General features: G+C 43.3%; 1 long non-coding RNA gene across 3 annotated transcripts in view; it reads right to left on the bottom strand.

Annotated features, from left to right (window-relative positions):
- Nucleotides 1-13877, bottom strand: part of LOC144218330 (uncharacterized) — a 28615-nt gene extending 14738 nt beyond the window's left edge. The window contains exons 1-3 of one of the 3 annotated variants that reach the window (XR_013331114.1): nucleotides 13674-13877; nucleotides 3433-3590; nucleotides 628-1914 (exon numbers count right to left, since the gene is read on the bottom strand). This is a non-coding gene — a long non-coding RNA (uncharacterized LOC144218330). Of the gene's footprint in view, nucleotides 1-627; nucleotides 1915-3432; nucleotides 3591-13673 lie in introns of those variants that run through there. The other 2 variants (XR_013331115.1, XR_013331116.1) reach the window with 2 other exon arrangements.
- Nucleotides 13878-17737: the final 3860 nt, after the last annotated feature.

The following is a 17737-nucleotide window of genomic DNA, read 5'->3' as shown; positions in this document are numbered from 1 at the left end:
TTCAGAAATTTTCCATTCAGTGACTCAATATTTTGTTCAAAGATTTATACTGAGACTTGATATAGTTTATAAATGATATATTATATTTCATCTATCTTAACTAACTATATGGTATTATAAATGATAAACATCTCACACTCCCCTACTGAGGGAATGTTCCAACCTTTCACTCTTTCAATTTTTCACTTATATGAGTAAACTTGTATTTTCTCCTTGAGCACCAGTGTGGAATTTTCTCTGGGATTTAGACCTAGACATTCTGCAGTTTATCTTAGTGTTTATTTTTTTTTCTTGAAAGAATACAGATATCTGCCTAGTGTATGGAATGGCTGGGAACAAGTAACCCTGTAAATATAAAAATGCTTTGTAAATTGTGACACATGGTATAAATAAACAGCATTCTCATTCACAACTTAGTGATCTCTGCAATCTGGCTTACTGGAGAGCGTATATTTAGGGCACGACGAGCTTTCTTCCAATGATAACATCTTCACCATCACAGAATAATTTTTTTTATTACTTATAAAATAAGATTTAAATATGAAACTTACATGATAGGCTGTTTAACCCAAAAAGGTCTCAGGATCTAGACACCTACTGTTGGAAAAGTAGAAGTAAGCACAGGAGGAAATTGGGGGAATGTTTATTAGGGGTCCATACTTATAAAAGGATCGGGTGGGAGGGGGGAAGCAGGATTGGGCAGAGGTTGAACTGTGATATAGTGTCACAAAGCTTTCAGCCTGATGGGGAGCCCTGAAGTGTGTATTGCCCATCAGTGTCCTGCACTGGGTTGGGAGGGCTGGGTCTCTATACTTCCGCCTTACTGGGCACCAGAGAAAGGCGTACACTCCGGTGACGTGGCTCTCTGCAGCTGTGACAGCTCTGAAGAAAAGGACAGCTACAGGCCATCCATGTACCCCTCTTCCTGCAGCTGGGCTGCACCTCAGTTCTTCCTTGAAGGGAGATCCTGGGCTGTGTATCTCCACGTCCCTCATCTCCTTGTGCTGCTTGGAGCCATTCTTCACGGGCATCAAGAAAGCAACTTCCCCTGTATTCCACTGGCCTCTCCTCTTGAGGTACACTTTGTGAGGAACAGAGTTTGCCTCCATCTCTACAATTGGGTTTGGGCAACAATTGATCTATATCATTTTTCGCCTATGCTGTCCAGTCTAGATCCCTCAAACTCTTGGCTACCACATCTTCTGGCTTTGGAGTCTTACCTGGGGGCTCGACCTTGGCCCCCATCAATGAGGGACCTCAGCTCTGGTCACCATTTCCTTCTCTGGCCAGGCTCCTGTACTTGTCCATTTACAGTCACGATTGGGCACATTTTTCTCCCTGCCCCATTGTGCGATAATAGCCTTACCAGCTCCTGATGACCAGGGTCAATTACTCCTGCCCAAATGGTGACTTCCCTTCTCGCCTGCCAGTGCCCAGACAGAACCCCAAAGTGTTTGGGCAATAGCTGTAGCTTATGATTCAACGCACTCTTGCTGGGTCCCCTGACAAAGTGAGTCCTCTTTGGGGCTGAGATCCTCTAACCCTGCAAAGCCCAGCAATGTGGGGACAGGAAACACAAAGTCCCTCCGAAAAGGGTAGATGAGGCTATCTGGACTTATTTACTCTTCCTGTTGGGAATACCAAGCTCCCCAAAGACTTGGGTTCAATGCACATGTTGTGCTCTGGAGGCTGCGTCCTCACAGAATACTATCTCTAGCTGGCACTTCAGCTCTGTCTTCGGCAGCCTGTTCCAGCCCCATCAGGCTGGCAGCTTCTGGGCGACATGGTGAGTGGATCCCATGGTCATTGCCCATTTCCACACCTCCTTTCCGGTGAAGTCAGTTCCCCTGTCTGACACAATGTGGGATCTGGTGCTGGTGGGTCAAACACTCTGTAAGTCCTCAGATAGTGGTGCTGAATGAGGAAAGGAAAGGTCATACCAGAATATGTCCTGTGGGAACAAACTGAAAACTTCCATTTCTGGAAGGGGCCTAATGTGACCCACTTGCCATCAAGTGGCCAGTTGGCCTCATTGCAAAATGAGGGGCTCGGTATTGGCCTCTGTTGCAGACAAATTGGACATTGGACAGTGGCAGTGGCTGGACCAGTCTTGGAAGTTAGCCCCAATACGCACAAAACTTCAGTGACCACGATTTAGTGAAATAACACCAGTCCCCCAACAACACGGTTCAAGTATCAGTTACAACAGTATATTAACAAACCCCAAGGTTAGCTCTCTAATCCATGGATCACTATCATCATGAAGATGCAGGTCATGATCATTGCTGATCACATCACTTTCAAAGTCAGTTGGTCAGTGCCTACCTTTGTTCAGTTCACACACAGGTGGGCAGCCAAGCATTTAGTTGTGTGGTCTGCTTCCCTGTGAAGCTACCCATGTGACAGTTGACTATAATGAATACTCCAAAGAGGGAATTGGCCAACAAAGAGGAAAGTGCCCCCCAAAATCCCCAAAGTGATAACGCTAGAAGTGAAATTGGAGTCAAACGCATTAGAGAAGAAACAGCTGACTCTGGGAACACACATCCAGGTGCCTTTTGGGAGCCTCTAGATGTACAGCAGAGGAACTCAGTGAAGGCCACACGTAGCGACGGAACTAGAAAGAGGTGGTAGCAAGAGAGTGGAGATGTCCCAGAGGAAGTGGATCTGGCAAAAACTTCACGCGGAAGCAGCTCTTTGAAAATTCTCATGAAATTCCAGTTCAATTTCATCGAAAGCGCCAAGCATAAAAGTGTTGGAAGCTGATGCAGACTTAGGAAGGAATAAAACAGTTCTCCACAGAGGCATAAAAAGATCCTCTCCCCGTATAGAAAAGTATACAAGATGGTGACCATTGTCCAAACTCTTCTCACTAAGTTTACTTAGATAGTAATAAGCCACGAAAATGTTGAGGCTTTCTTGTGTTTTCAATTACAGTTTACTAACAAAATATTAGATGTCAAAATCTTTGGGGACATCCACCAAGATGTCTGCATTCCATCTGTTAAGACTAAAGGTTTTTCTAACCTGAGCCCCTATCTTGACACGGGCCTGCCTTAATTTTTTATGAAGTCCAGTCTCTTAGCTGAAAAAGTCCAAAACTTTTCTTATCCCACTATTGCAGGTCTGAAGGAGCATCTGTGAATATCCAGTGAGCCTTCTGGCTTTGACTCCTGGATTTCATACTTGGTTTTCACCTTTAGCTGCTTCTTAACTTTCTGTAGCCATCAGTGGGGCTTAGCAATAGCCACCTAATCCCATTATCCTTATATCTACCTTTTCCTTCCAAGTTTCAAATACCTGATACACTGCATCCACTAGTGCATTTGCGTCTCNCCCCAAGCCCCCCCCCCCCCCTCTCTAAGCCCCCCACCCCAGGAGATGTAACAATTGAATGGCCACCTGTACTCGCAGCATCTGGACTCTACTTACCACCAGTGATGGGGTCCTCGTGGCCAGCCTGGTGGCATGTGATCCACTTCCAAACCCTCACTTAATTTCCTGCTTCCTGGGGCCACGCCCAGCACCAACGGTTGCAGGTTAGAGTCACCGGAGGTCTGGGGTGTACGATGTTTATCAGACATGAACACCTATACAAGGATGTGAGAGAAGCAGGACTGCTTTGGGGAAGAAGTTAACTGCCACATCCGCCCAACAAAGGTGTCAGCAACCCAACAGGAAAATCTGGAGCAAGGATTTACTGTCCTGCGTTCCCCAGTTAGGCCGAAACAGTTATGCTTTAATACCCCCCACTTTCCTCAGTCGCTGGACTGGACTCAGGCTCTCCTGGGAAGGGCGTGGCCTTGCATGAGGCCGTTTAAGCAGCTGAAGCCCACTGAGAAGGAGCCGACAGCCAGGCTGTTTGCTGACTGCACACCCTCCAGCCGACAGCACATACCTCCTTGAAGAGGGATCTGGGAGGCCCACTGCTGTGTCTACCACGTCACAGAAGTCGCCTCCCTCACCCGGCTTCTGCCTCACGTAACAGCACTGACAACGTTCATTCTAGGTGTAAACCGACTGTAAAACTCCACCAAACTGGAGTACAAGTCTAACAGTGTAAACCTCATCCTGAGAATGGGGGGCGGGGCAGTCATTTATTCACATATTTTGGACAAAAAGCCTCTCTTTGTTATTCCTCTATTCCAACGTGGATACTTACAGAGAAAATAGTCATTTATGTTCCCCTCTTTTCAGTCCTCTAGAAAAAAAATCCCGAAAAAGTTTTCCTCAGAAAAGCAGAGTCATCTAGTAACCCCTGTGGCTAATGTACAATTAAACTGAACAAAATTAAACACCTCTCACATGACTGTCACGGGTTCCCTTTGAAGAGCTGAATCACAGACACGAAAGGAAACTCCCCCCAGAAGAATAACAGAAACACGGAGACCGAGAGGCAGCCTCGCTGTTAAAGACCCAGCAGGAAGGGAGCTTGGAGGTTAGCCCTGACCTCAATTCCTACGCTGCTGAACTACTACCGTGTTAGTCAGCCAGCAAGGGTTTACTTGGCTTCTTCATTGCTGCCTCTGAGGTGGCACAGGGTCCTGAGGGGAGGCTGAGGGCCAGAGGGACTGACGGACTCCCACACGGTCACGCTGCAGAGCAAACCCTGACCGCAACCCAAGCCTCCTGACTCGAAGAGTGGTGCTTGGTACTCCCTTCCTGGTGCTTGTTCTCCAGCAGGGAATGATATGTTTGGTATCCATGCACATACAAAACGGCAAAATCAGAGCTATATGTTGTTTCCTTTTTTTTTTTTAAGTTTATTTATTTTGAGGCAGGGCAGGGGGGAGAGAGGGCAGGGGGAGAGAGGACAGAGAGAGAATCCCAAGCAGGCTCTGTGCTATCAACATGGAGCCCCCCCGACATGGGGCTTGAGCTCATGAACCCCGAGATCATGACCTGAGGCGACATCAAGAGTCAGCTGCTTAACTGACTGAGCCCCCCAGGTGCCCTATGTGTTGTTTCCTTTTATAATGCTGCTCCTTCCTTGGGGTCCCCTTGGTAGAGGCTGTCAGAGTGCACTGACCTTGGGTGTGCTTTCCCCACCAGCTGCGCCATTTCTGTCAGAGCCTGCTCTACCTGTGCTCCAGAGCCCCAGGCCTCCCTGGTGATCACCCCTCCACAACCTGAAGGGTGAGCCCGTAATGGACCACTGGCAGAAATGGGGATAGAAATGTTCCCATCCCTCTCCTCGATTGGGACAACTCTTGAGGTGTGACCTACCCGTCCCCAAGTCGCCGCTGCTTGGTGTCACTCCCTTACTTGGTTCTTTTCTGCCCCCCTTCCTTATTCTCCTAATGATTTTTCCTGAGAACGCTCCCTAATGAATGTTCCTTGTCTCAAAATCTGTGTCCAGGGAATAGAAGCGAAAAACTACGGACTCTGCGATAATAATATTATTATTGTGTCAATACTTATTAATAACTATAATAATATGTTTATTATTCTTGTGTTTAGACATGTTATTGAGCCTCTTTTGTCTAAATTTCCTTCTGTGTAAACACAGAAAATTCTTTCTCTGATATCAACTGACTGTTGATATGTGGGTGTGGGTTGGGGGCTTGGCACTCAATTGGAGAGAGGCAGGCCTGGTTAGTGCTTTGGTGTGGACTGAGGCTTCAGCCAAATAACTTGCTGACGTGTCTGTCACTAATGCCTGTGACTACCGGGTGAAACAAGTGTTTTCCAAAGCTGACGGATCAGTGGGGCAACAGAAATGGTATTTTCCCGTATCTCTCATGGACTAGACCGCTGAAGGATTTTGTAAAACTCCCAGAGGGGACAGGAGGACAGGAACTTTGTAGGGGACACAATGGAAAGTAGAAGCCCAAGAGGAGGGAGACGAACAGGCATCAAGCTGAATGGGGGAGGGGAAAGGGGGCCTGGCCCAGTAAGGTCCTGGGAGCCAAAGAAGATTCCACAGAGTGATAGGATGAGGGTGAGAAGGCCTAGGGGCATAACTGGAGTTGGTAAAGCCTCCAGGGGACATAGGACAAATAAACACCCAAGGAAGAGAAGCTTTCAAAACATTTGTAATCCCTTACTAACTGACAGGCAATATAGTGGGTGACTGTCAGTCTTATGGCTAAAACACTCAAACACACCCTATTTGTGTAGGAAGAGCCTGTACTGGCCAGCCACAGTGACTAAACTTTCCACACTTAGTCAAATCATTTGATTAAGGCAAGATTTCTTAACCTGGACCCAAGGCCCAAGGCACTTGAATTCAGGGGGCCCATGAACTTGGATGAAGAAAAAAATTATATCTTTACCTGCATTCTCACCTAACTGAAATTTTAATTGTGAATGTAGTCAACAAACCTTAGCGGCACCTAAGACTTTGTCACCAATAGAAATCATGGATATTTTCGTATAACATTTCAGCTGCTGTGAATATTTCAAGATATCATTAATGCTCACTATATTTTCAAATTAAGAAAACTAGACATGCCTCTACATCTTGTTTTCTGATGTATCAGTAAAGATGAACTCATTACTATTTCACATTTCAAAACATATTTTGAGAGCAGTGTTTCAATATAATTGGTTTCCTTTGTATTTTATTTTACGCCTTTAAAACCATCTTCTGAAAAGAGGTCCATGGAAGAACAGAATAATAATAATGAAGGCATTGAAAGTCACATATAAAAGCTCATGTGAGTAGTTGTTACTGATTTCCTTTAACAGGCATCAGAAGAGCTTCACCCACTCCACCCCTACCGAAGAAAGGGGGCAGCAGAAAAGGTGAATACTGATGAGGGAAAAAGATGAGAAAGATCTGCTTCCGAGGACAGAGCCAGGTGTTAGCACCGCACCTGGGGAATCGTCAGCTCCCCCGAAGGACAGAAGGACGTGCTTCAAAAAAGAGAAAGCCAGAGGATCTGTTACCACAACAAACAAACAAAGATCAGACGACCTTCTCTGCAAAGTGATGTGGATTAAAGGATGAGTCAACCGAGATGTGGATGTTAAAAATGCAGATTTTCAGGCCTTGGGTTGAGCGTGGGAATCTGTATTTTTCACAAGCACCCCAGGCGATGTGGGGCTAAAACCAGCACAGAGAGTCTTGACTCTAAGAATGTTGGGATGGAAAAGAACGCTGGAGCTTTCCAGGGAATAACTCAGCTATCCTTGACATGCTAATTTGTACCTGCATTCCCAAGAAATGGAGATTGCATCCCTGTGTGTTATAATCCAGCCCCCTACTGGGGTAGGTGGACCTTCTCCCTCCAGGAATTTTAAATCCTGTGTCATTCATGAATGTATGGCCCCATATATTTCAAAGCACCAGGTCAGGTCTTTCCTTGGACTAAATGAATCTTTTGAAGCAGGTCTGAATTCTAACTACACTTCCTATCTTAGTTTTAAAAGAGTGAGATATTTATTTATTAACAAATACTTATTATGCAAAGCATAATGTTCTAACCTTAGTGTAACCGAATGCAGTTTGGGATTTGGGGGGATGTTCTGAGTATGTTTCAAAGAGAGATTTAAATTGCTAATTTCCTAGCGTTGGAATGTGAGTAAGGACTGTCACAGGCTTAGCATGCAAGCTACGTATTTAACATTCCTGTGTAGTAACGGTCTCTTAAGTTGTGTTTTGGTTTGAGAAACAGCCAGAATAAATATAGCACGAGGGGGAAACTTTGTTGTTTATTTTCAAGGGGATAAAAATTTATGAGGAGCTTTTGCTCACCAGAAAAGAGTTTTCCCTTTAGTCTCCCATATGATTTTATACCTCTAATCACATTGAAAAGAACTTCTTTCCTAATGCTCTCTGAGTTCTGCATTTTAGCTCCCAGAACAAGGAAGTGAAGGGCTATGAAACACACACACACACACACACACACACACACACACACACACACTGAAGAGCAAGCATATCACCAGACAATATATGTGATTTGAAACAAAGACATAATTATTTGCCTAAGACTGGCAGAGTTGTGCTGGGGTGCTGTGAGGAACTATAACTGGGTCTCTCCTTCCCCCCTCCCCCAATCTTAGCCACTTCCTCCACATTCATTCTCTTTTGAGTATCCAAGACATGGCATTTTGACTGTAGCAAAACCTTATTGCATTATTGCCATTGAAATGGCATAATTAGTGACAATTCAGTCCATTTGTATTGGGCACCTTCCACTTATACCAGGATCTGGTCTCAGCCTTGTATGTACATTGGCTCATTGACTCCTCATAATAACACCATTAGGTAGGTTTTATCATCCACATTTTAGAAGTGACTGGCATAGAGTAGGCACTCATTGAATAGTACTTACTGTTTTAAATCATCATTATTACTTTCATGAATAACTTCCATATGAGGCAATCGGGACACTTTCTGACTCTTACTTGAGCCTTGGAAAACAGGTTCAATTTTGGAGGTTGGAGACAGAGAGGAGGCAAAGGATAGTCCGGTGTAAACTCAAGGCTGAAGGAAGGAAACTGTAAGGAGTACGTGGAAAAGGAGGAGTAAATTTGCTTGTTTGTATTGAGTTTGTAGACAGGCATATTTGGAGCCATGCCTGGAAAGATAACTGCGGGTCTCATTTTGGAGCCTTGTTTGGCCAGAGAGTTTGGACATAAATTTAAAGGCAGTGGAAACTCACTGAAGGTTTCTGACTGGGGAGGTGCTCTGGAAGATGCAGGAAGGACTGGGCTCAGGGCAGGGGGCAAGCACAGAGAGAGAGGCATGCATTAGAGAGATACTGTGGTATTCCAGGTCTGAAGTGATAAAGTCAGAGCCTGAACCGGGATAGTGACTGTAAGAACAGAAGGAAAGGATGTGTGAGAGACAAATTATGCAAGAGGGCTTGTTAGGACTTGGAGCCAGGCGAAAATTATGGGGAAGATGGAGAAATCAAAGAGGATCGCAATCAAGGTCTTGATCTTGAAAAAATTATAGTATCATTTCCAGATAAAGGAGATGGTGTTCAGATAGAAATGGGTAAATCTGACTTTGAACACACTGATTTTGATTAGAGGATAATATCTAGGTGAAACTGCTAAGCAGTCAGAAACTAGTAGAATGGAAAAAATGGAGAATGTTCTCTGGAAACACTTATCTTTTGTGGGTAGAGGGAAGGGAGCCATTGAAGGAGAGGGAGAATGGTGCTGACGTGTAAGGAAGAAAAGTGACACAGTAAGCAAGGGTCAGATAAGCCGAGAGGAGGAAGATTCAAGCCAAGGGGTGGGGAGGAAGTGGCCAAAAACCAAGAGGGCAGTGGTGGCCACTAGACATTTTTGGGAGCCCCTCACCTTCTCCTGACTTTCCTTTGTCTGAAAGGCACATGAAGAGGTGACAGGGGTTTAGGAGAAAGAGGGTAGCTCTGTGGAGATTATACATCTTGCATTGATGTTTTCATTCACAGTCCCACAAATAAACCTCACTTGGGGTCAGTAGTGCCATCTGTGAATAGGGAAAGCCTATCATTTTATTTTTCCAGTCATTGTCAACATCATCTAGAACCATCAGTGTGCTTTGGCTGCAAATACAGAAATGCAGACTCAGGGTGCCTGGGTGGCTCAGCCAGTTAAGCATCTGACTTTGACTGAGGCCCTGATCTCACGGTTTGTGGGTTCGGGCCCCACATCGGGCTCTGTGCTGACAGTTCAGAGCCTGGAGCCTGTTTAGAATTCTGTCTCCCTCTCTCTCTGCCCCTCCCCTGCTCTCACTCTGTCTCTCTGTCTCTGTCTCTCTCTCAATGAATTGGAAGTTCTGAGGTAGAGTAGATGTCGCCATTGGTTGATTAGAGGCTCAACAAAAATAATTAATTAAGGAACCAAGTATTTCCCATTTCTCCTCTCTGCTGTCCCAGTTACTTCTTCCTCAGAGAAGTAACAGGATGGCTGCCACAGTTCCAGATATCACGGCAGAAGCATAGCTATTTGGAGGAAAAAGAGAGGCCACCTCTTCCTGTAGCTTTCTTGGGGGAGGCAGGAAACTTTGCCAAAGCCTTCCAGCAGACTTCCCCTCATGCCTCATTGTCCAGAATCAGGTCACATGCAAATGCCTGACACAATCTTAGTAAGAGTTAATGGCATTACCTTCAGAGGAATCAGACTCATTCCTGACAATTTCCTCTGAAATACTTGGCTATACAGATGAGTCCCTGGACAAAACTGGGATTCTGTTAGAAAGGAAGGAGGGGGAATGAACCCTTGGTGGGTAACTCTTAAACGGAGTCTATCTTATCAGTGTCTAGGATTACAAAGAAATGTTTGCTGAGGATCCCTATCTGAAAGGGCTTTTTAATCTAGTCGGTGGTAGACACTCCAAAAAGTGACAGCAGTGTTTTTAGTACAGTTGGATACATAGTAGACACTTATGGATTTGTTGGATGAATGTACACCCTAAATGCTGCATGAATAATACAACTATGCACAGAGATTCAGATTTACTACTGAACCAGTTCTAGTGCACAGATTTATCGAATGTAGTGAAGTTCTATTAGCGTACAGAAACCCAAGTCACAATCCCTAGAATTCAAATTCAGGTTTTTTTCATGGCCCTAGTTACCTGCAGTTTTTAACAAGAAGCGTAGGGGGTTCTAGTACGAGCTCCATGGGAGTTAGTGAGGGTACCGTAAGGGTGTGGTTGGAGTAGGTAGGTACAATTTTGTTTAAAGCATCTAATGAATCATCAAGTTAAAGAACTGGTGATTTATCTTCTGATATTTGTAAAGTAGTTGCTAGGATCTCCCAAACAGTGTTTTAGAGTTGTTATCAAAGAACCGTATGTACAGAGGGAACTTATTGTGAAACTTTTCCCTTCTGGGCTTAATTAAGCTTATCAACTGCTGAGGAAAAGGTGAATCAAACAGTGTTTCCAAATTCCAAATTTGAAGGTATTTGTTTTATTTGGGAATGTAATCACATACAATTATCAGGTAGCTGTTTTTTAATGGATTGAAAATATTTGCTCATTCTTATCCTTTCCCATCACCAATACCTCCTGCCCCAATTTCTTTATAATTTATCATACTCAGAAGCTTACAGGTGTAGGGTGAGACTATTCTTTCCCTCTGGATTGCTGAATTTATACTGGAAGAAAATCTTAATTTGCCACAGCTCTTATTTAACTGTCTAAAGTAAAGAAATAGGGTCTAAATTCCAACCAGCAGGAACACTCCTGTTTGCTTTCATGTTGCCAATGTCATTTTCATTTATATCCGGTTAGTTTTCACCTCCCTTTCCTAATTCACCCTTTTATTTCTGCATTGTACTCACTCCCTTTGCTGGTGTGTGTGTGTCTGTATTTTATTTTCTCAATGAATGCACTGGTATAGGTACACCATTTGGATTGGATATTTGTAAAGCCTGGTTGGAAACTGTATGTAATAATCATAACTATAATACAAATTATATAGCAAGCATGCTTTCAAAGCACCCTGACTTCCATGTTCTCAAACTTCAAAACTTATGAGGTGCTAACATGCATATCATTTAACAAGTTAGGAATTTGATATTTCTCTAAGATCATACAGTTAGTAAATAGGGCAGCCAGGGGAAAAACAATTTATAAGCCATGGTGGATTTGGTAGTGTCATATAAGCTGGATTTAATTTTATAGGATTATTATTTTTTAATCCAAAAGATGGATCATCTCATCTGCTTTTATACAATAATAGCTATATCTGGATGCTCTGTAAGTAAATTGATATTGTTAGGGTGTTATTAATGTCAAGGATTGTTTTAGTGCAATCTGGATGCTTAATGTGAATTTAACCTTTAAGAGGGAAGGCTAGGGACCCTGGGTGGCTCAGTCGGTTGAGTATCTGACTTTGGTTCAGGGAAGCCCCACACGGGCTCACTGCTGTCAGTGCAGAGCCTACTTTGGAACCTCTGTCCCCCACCCCTCTCTGCTCCTTCCCTACTCGTGCTCTATCTCTCAAAAATAAAGAACTAAAAAACATTTTTAAAAAGTGAAGGCTATCAGGCACCTGGGTGGCTCAGTCAGGTGAGCATCCAACTTCAGCTCAGGTCATGATCTTACAGTTTGTAGGTTTGAGCCCCACATTGGGCTGTACACTGACAGCTCAGAGCCTGGAGCCTGTTTTGGATTCTGTGTCTTCCTCTCTCTCTGCCCCTCCCCTGCTCACATTCTGTCTCTCTCTCAAAAATAAATAAAGATTTAAAAAAGTAATTTAAAAAAGTGAAGGCTAAAAAGTTTTAACAGTGTACGTGTCTGTGTGTGTTCATGTGTGTTAACAGAAAATAGGTTATGATTATTCACACGGTTCTTTAGATACTGCTTGTATTCAGCTTCTGCAGCAGTTTTTTTTTTTTTTTTTTTTCCTGGAGGCTCAGGACTCTATTCCAGTTTCTGAGATCACCCTTTAGGGAGCAGAGATATGAGACCCTCTAGCTCACCATTTTGAGATTCATGACCATCACCCTGTGCTTAACAGATCATCTACTATTCTGGGAACTTGGCTACTGGCTTTTTGAGACTCAATTCCCTTTCTTGCATTCCAGTTTTATTTATAAATGATAATGATCATTATAGCTAGCATTTTGTGGGAACTCAATGGGCACCAGGTGCTTGCTTAAGTGCATTATCTCATTTAATCCTCCTAATAAGCCCATTGCGAGCATTATAGATGAGAACACTGAGATTCAGACACAGTAGTGAGTGACAGAGCCCAGACCACCTTACTTGGTGCATTGAATCCCTGCCTAACCCAGTCTGCCTAAGATCATGCTTTACAATCTTCCCTCTATCTAGCTCACTCCTGATAATCACAAAACTCCCATGGGCCCCAGAGAATCAGTTATGCCAAGAATATTTTGTGAGATGTTAATTTGTGTTAACCATACTTTCCCTCCCCCACAAATAAAGTGATATTATGATATTAATTGTAAGTCTCGATAATGCCTAGATTCCAGGCAAGCAACGCAGTCCTGGGGGTGTACATGGGGGCCCTGGGAAGAAAGTGTTGTTTATAATTGTTAGAGCCCCTGCAAGATAAACCTACATCATTCAGTGGGCACAGGTTGAAGGTGCTCCTAATGTGGTCACCCCCCCAGCTGCTAAATCCTGGAGTTCTCATGTCACTTGGAATACTTGAGTCTAGTCTTGTTTACGTAAGAGCTGCCTGAGGGCAGTCAGACTAAAATTGTCCGTTTGTCCATGTCACCGGGCAGGTAGCATTTAGCGACTTCTTGGAATGACTAGACAATGACTGTGCAATGACTTGAGGAATGGGAAAGACATCCGGAGGTGTGCTTTGTGTAGATGAAGGAGCTGGGACCATTCCTTGCTATTTCAGATAAACATGGCGGTAAGGTTAAGGGGATGGGGATCAAACCTCCGATTGTTCTTAGAGCCAACTGGCTGGGGAAAGCGGTCAATTAAATTCAAAGTGCTGGGAAAGTTTAAGAGAATCACAATAAGATGCTCTCCTTCTTCTGAGAAAGAGACTTCTGAGGAAGTCTCTGGGGATGATCTAAATGACAAAGATCCTCAAGGTCCTTCCTCCTCCATACCTGCTAAGGTCTATGGTGCTAGTTGCCTAAGTGCTGGGTTGTTCTCCTTCCTCCAACACAAAATCTGTGTGTCCCATTCCAGTGGCTACCCCTTCACCTTTCCCCAGTCATTCTCTGTGCTCACTAGGACCTTTCATCTGGAAGAACCGTGCAAGAAGGATAAGGAATTCTTATAAACTTACCGTGATTTCTTATGTCCCCACTCTGGCCCCCACAGGCCACTCTAGGGAGACTTGACGAATAGTGAGCTCAACCAAGCGTTCATTATCCTTATCATCTCTGTAGCCGTTCTTTGATTAGGGTGGGGGGCGAGGGCTTCTGCTCACCCAGAACAACATCGTAGTCATTATAAAGGGAGCAGCTGAGGCTTGTTGTCAGAATGGTGAGGAAGTGCCTCCGCCTGCAGGAGAGTGGGCCGCCCGGCAACCATGGCCCCAGCTAGTCTATGACACGGCATGGCTTGCAGCCACCTCCCCAGTGACTCCTCGGCAACAGGCTATAAAGCAGAGAGCCATTTATTGCTCAGCAGACATACAAGTTAGCCTACAACCGATTCCCAGGGACCATACAATTTGGCTTATTATCTGTTTTCGTGGACATCTTGCAAAATCCATTAATCTGCCCATGAGATCCTCATCCTTTCTTTTCCGGAAAGCTGTGTCTGGGATGTAGTCCGTCGTCCCTGTCACAAACACTATTGAGAACTGGGAAGGGTCTGAGACTGAACATCACAAGTTAGCCTGGCCTGTCAGAGTTTCATGGATGCTAGTCAGAGACACAAGACCCCTGGGTCAGAGACAGGACTTCTACTCACAGCACAGTATAGGGTGGGGGCACCAGCATATTTGTATCAGTTCCCCCACCCTAATTCCCACAGCAGGGACATGGATGGACCCGATGGATGGGGGGACACACAATCGATTTCATTACAGGAGAGCAACCCTGAGCTTAAGGAACCCAAATCTTTCATACGGTACAGTATGTGTGGCTATCCAGCACTTCAGAAGGAGACGTTACCGCTATGTTCCGATGCTGTGTGCTATACAAACATCCCTGAAAAGACAGTCTGGGGAAGTTAGTACCTCTACTAATAAGACATGCAGAAATGTGAGAGACCCAGGAAGACTTATTTCCTACAGGGGTCACATAAATAAATACATTTAATAAAATAGTGAGGGCTGACATAAAAGTATTGAAAAGGCACTCAAAATGAGTGTTCATTATTTGTTAATTTTTTTTAACACAGCTTCCCTTCAGTAAACCCATTGTATTATTAACTGCTTTGAAAGATATGTGTTTGTAAACTGAGGAATTAGATGTAACAATAAATGAGGACCTAAAGAGAACATGCTTATGATTATTATCAGCGGTTTTGGGACCTGTTTTTTTCCTTTTCTTAAAAAATTTAACTGATTGGTTCATTATAACCACTGAATGCTAACTTCCTGTGCTATTACTTTTAGGCTGTTAGTGTAAATAAGATAAAAATTAAATTGATTTGTTCATAGCCAGCCACTACAGAATAGTGCTTGTTCAAAATTTTTCCCACTGTGTTATCTAAAGTTGAAATGAGCAAATTAGAAAGTAATAATAAAGGGAACAAAATCTTGAAATACAGGTGAAAGGACTGAATTGCTTTTTTAAAAGTTTATTTGTTTTTGAGAGGGGGGAGGGGCAAAGAGAGAAAGAGAGAGAGAGAGAGAAAGAATCCCAAGTAGGCTCCATGCTGTCAGTGCAGAGCTGATGCAAGGCCTTGATCTCACAAACCATGAGATCATGACCTGAGCTAAAATCAAGAGTGGGTGCCCCAGTACAGAACAGCTTTTTAAAAAAATATATTTTATCTTCCTACTTCCATGAACATTTGCTGCTCCCAGGAACCTTTCATAACATTTCCAAGGAGATAATGACAAACATGATAATTTCTATTAGTTCAGGGACCGACAATGCAGGGAATGGAAGAAGGGAGCTGACAGGTGTAATTAGTCATTAATCTCTTTCTTTCCCCTCTGTCATTAAATGTTTGAAAATCCCGCCTTTCCTTTAATTATAAAATCTATTTAATCATCTATTGGATGCTTACCACGTACAATGCACATTGAAGACTGAGTAAAAGGTGGTCTTGGTTAGGTTGATAAATGGTGAAATTAAATGCCATAAAAATGCCATGAGAATTCAGAGTATAAAAGGAGTATGTATGTCTCAGAGTGTGAAGAAAAGCTTTATGCTGCAGAGGTTAAGAACATGGACTCAGGAGCCAGACAGCCTGGGTTCAGAACTTAGAACTGCCACTTGACTAATTAGTCAAGTTACATATGCCTCAGTTTCCTCATATGTAAAATGGGGAGAATAACAGTACTTGTCTCAAAGGGTTATTTTGAGGATTAAATGAGTTAATATATGCAAAGCACACAGAACAGTCCTGGGCACAAAGCTAAGTGCTTTAGAAGTCCAGCTATAATTGCTGTTGTTATATGTATGATTATGGGGCTCAGGAAAAAAAAAAAAACCTTTATGAATGAGAAGTCACTACAGGTGACCGAGGTTAACAGCAGGGAGTGGAATGGAGACAATGTCAGACATCCCTTTGTCGACAGCCCAGCTGAGGCACTAGGAGGATGGATGTCCTTGACTCTTGCTCTGGGGAAGATTAGACAAAGACATTCCACACCTGCTGCTCTGAGCCTATGGCAAAGGTTGCATATGTGCATATATCTGAATTGAAAAATTCATGAAGGATGTACCCAATTGATTTTCCCTGAGTCGTAGAATGACAGGTGATGTTTATTTTCTTATTTTTGCTTATCTAGACTTTCTTATTATTAATAATTAATATCTATTATTTGTTATAATAGGAATAAATGAAAACCTGTTTAAAAAAACCATTATTCATTAAATAGTTGGCATTTATTGATTTAAAAAAAATTGTGTTGTTTATCTATTCTTCTCAAGCAAGGACTATAATATGCAGAAATTTGTGACTATGATGAGTCCGGAATTCACTAGGAGGGTAGCATATGGGAATCAATCTCTTAGCTAGTAGGTGAGCCTGGCTGACAACCCAAAGTGACAATGTGAGTATAATATTACATGATTCCATTTAAATCTTACAACAACAATAGAGGTAGATATTACTGTCTCAATTTTACAGATGAAAAACTCAGAGTATTATATACCATATTGGTAATCAAGAATTTGGGAATCTAATGGGATGCCTGGCTGGCTCTGTTGGTAGAGCACATGACTCATAATCTCTGGGTTGTGAGTTCAAGCCCCACAGTGGGCATAGAGACTACATAAGGAAAAATAAAGGAAGTAAAACTTCAGAATCTGAGAATATCATGGATCTAGTCTAGGGTTCTCAGCCTCAGGACTAGTGACATTTTGGGTCAGATAATTCTTTGTCGTGGGGACTCTCCTATGCATTGTAGGATGTTTAGCAGCAGCCCTAGGTTCTACCCACTAGATACCTGTCCTATCCCTTTCCTCACAGGATGTGACAAGCAAAAACATCTTCAGACATTGCCAATGTCCTCCGATTGAGAACCACTGGTCTATTGTATTCTATTCATTAATTGTGAATGTTAAACTCCATATTCACCATATAAACTTCAAACCGTTTTTAACACTTCACCTTTATAGGGGGTTTAGTCCTTCAATCAAATCTTTAATTGATATTGCTGTTGATGAAAACAGACATTATGATATAATGAACATATTTTCATATAACGGACATAGGATATTTTCCTATCTTTTGAATTACTTCCACTCTAATGTAGATCAAATGAATGAACATTTTTTATTAATGTGTGAGAGAGAGAGCTCGAGTGGGGGAGAAATACAGAGAGGAGAATCTTAAAAAGTTTTTTAAATGTTAAAATTTTTTTTTAACATTTAATTTTGATAGGCACAGAGAGCACGAGTGGTGGGGAGTGGAGGAGAGAGAGAGAGAGGTCGACATAGAATCTAGAACATGCTCCAGGGTCTGAGCTGTCAGCACAGACCCCGCCGCAGGGCTCGAACCCATGAACCATGAGATCATGACTGAGCAGAAGTCGGATGCCCTAACTGACTCAGCCACCCAGGCGCCCCTAGTGTTTTTTAATTTGTTTTTGAGAGAGAGAGACAGAGAGACAGAGAGAGAGAATGAGTGGGAGAGGGGCAGACAGAGAGGGAGACACAGAATCCAAAGCAGGCTCCAGGCTCTGAGCTGTCAGTACAGCACCTGAGGCGGAGCTTGAACTTA

This window comes from Crocuta crocuta, unplaced genomic scaffold, assembly GCF_008692635.1.
Source record: "Crocuta crocuta isolate KB4526 unplaced genomic scaffold, BGI_CrCroc_1.0 scaffold39, whole genome shotgun sequence".
NCBI lineage: Eukaryota > Metazoa > Chordata > Mammalia > Carnivora > Hyaenidae > Crocuta > Crocuta crocuta.
This window is presented reverse-complemented; position numbering and strand designations above follow the sequence as displayed.